This window comes from Limulus polyphemus, unplaced genomic scaffold (assembly GCF_000517525.1).
Source record: "Limulus polyphemus unplaced genomic scaffold, Limulus_polyphemus-2.1.2 Scaffold827, whole genome shotgun sequence".
Taxonomy (NCBI): Eukaryota; Metazoa; Arthropoda; class Merostomata; order Xiphosura; family Limulidae; genus Limulus; species Limulus polyphemus.
Genome location: NW_013666437.1, coordinates 47,359 through 49,157, shown reverse-complemented (window position 1 = coordinate 49,157; position 1,799 = coordinate 47,359).

Here is a 1,799-nt window from a genome sequence, read left to right as displayed (position 1 = left end):
CGCAATACCCATCTAACAGTATAAGCTATGTATGTTTCTAAATGTAAACTTAATCTAAACAACGTTCATATTAAAATAAACACATAAAAATAACTTCGTTACACATTTATAAGATATAGAATAAATTTGATATAGGCCTATGTATTTCGTGACGTTTGATTTACGTTCTGTCGTAGTGAACTTTATGAAGTCGTGACTTTAGTATCTCATCTATCAACTTCTCAGAAATTTATTGTTGCCATAGAAAGGTGTATCCATACTATTTTGATACATTGTAAGAATTTCTGGTACTTTATTCACTGTCTAGATTTATGACACGTTTTCAAACATTAAAGTTTATATGTTTTAATTGCCTATAATCATATACTGATGGATTTACGTTCATTTTGAAAATATTGAACAATTCTTCTGGAGAATTTGCCTGCAGGTTCATTTCAACAAACTAGCACTTGAGACACTACCTAGTGATAAAATGTCTACAGATAGAAAAGTTTACATGCAGTCTGATTCTCCAACAACTTCTGAGTTTGATAACAGGAAAGACATTGCTGATCCAAATTAATAAGAAACCAAGCAAATGGATGCCATCATCTGGGAAATGTCTTTTAGTAAATTATTTATTTTCCACTTGTTGCAAACAAATAAAAAATATCGACTATTATATTTCAGCATCGTCAGACATCCTATTTAAGGAGGAACATCAAGCCATTCATATCATAAAATCAAGGTCTGACATTGAGATAAAACCTGCACTACTGTAGCCTGGAGCTTTTTTTACCAACCTCTTACTGATGACGATCTTCTCTGTAATATACAAACTCAAATAACCAACCCCATAAACAGACTTATTGATGAAAAAAACTTACCAACTGAGAGACGTAATCTTATTCAGTCATATCCTAGAATGTCTATCTTTTATCTACTACCCAAGATCCATAAACCTGAGACTTATTTCTGCATGCAACTGTCCCACAGAACTGATTTCTAATTTTATTGACAATATTCTTTCTCCAATCATAAAAAATCTTGCCTTCGTATGTTAGAGACACAAACACATGCTCTTCAGTTAATTAACAATTTTAATGTCCCTACAAACTCATCTGTCATGATCTTCACAGGTGACATAACATCTCTTTACACCATTATTCCTCACACTGAAGGTTTACAGGCCCTCAAGTTCTTCTTTGACAGACAAGAAACATTCATACCTTCCACTGGTACCATTTTACAGCTTACCTAACCTGTACTAGATCTGAACATATTTAAGATTAATGACACCATTTATAAAAAATTATGTGGTGTTGCTATTGGAACCATGGTGGGACCTTCATATGAAAACCTGTTTGTTGGCTATATGGAAAATAATTTTTTTCCCAGTTCCATGAAAACATTCCCAATTTGTACACTAGGTGTATTGAGGACATTTTCAGCATATTTATTGGCAATAGGACTGGACTTGACAAATATATTGATACGTCTCGGTTCGTTAGTTAATTTTCCGTAAATTCGTTCCTACGAAACTTTAGCGACACAAGTCTTTTCTTAAATAAAACCGAATACAACTTTACGATACACTCAACTTCAACAGTCGCTCTGTAACAAACACTATAATTCTCAACGAACTTCTCACGTGCTTAACAATATTCTCTCTGACTGCAGTTCAATTATTCATTACCTCTGTTGTTCCGTCACGTTGTGAACATCTTATATATACAAGACTAACACATATCTAGTAAATTCTAGGGCATTCTTGAAGGAACAGGATATTTCTAGAAAGGAGGTGGCACGATACTAGTCAC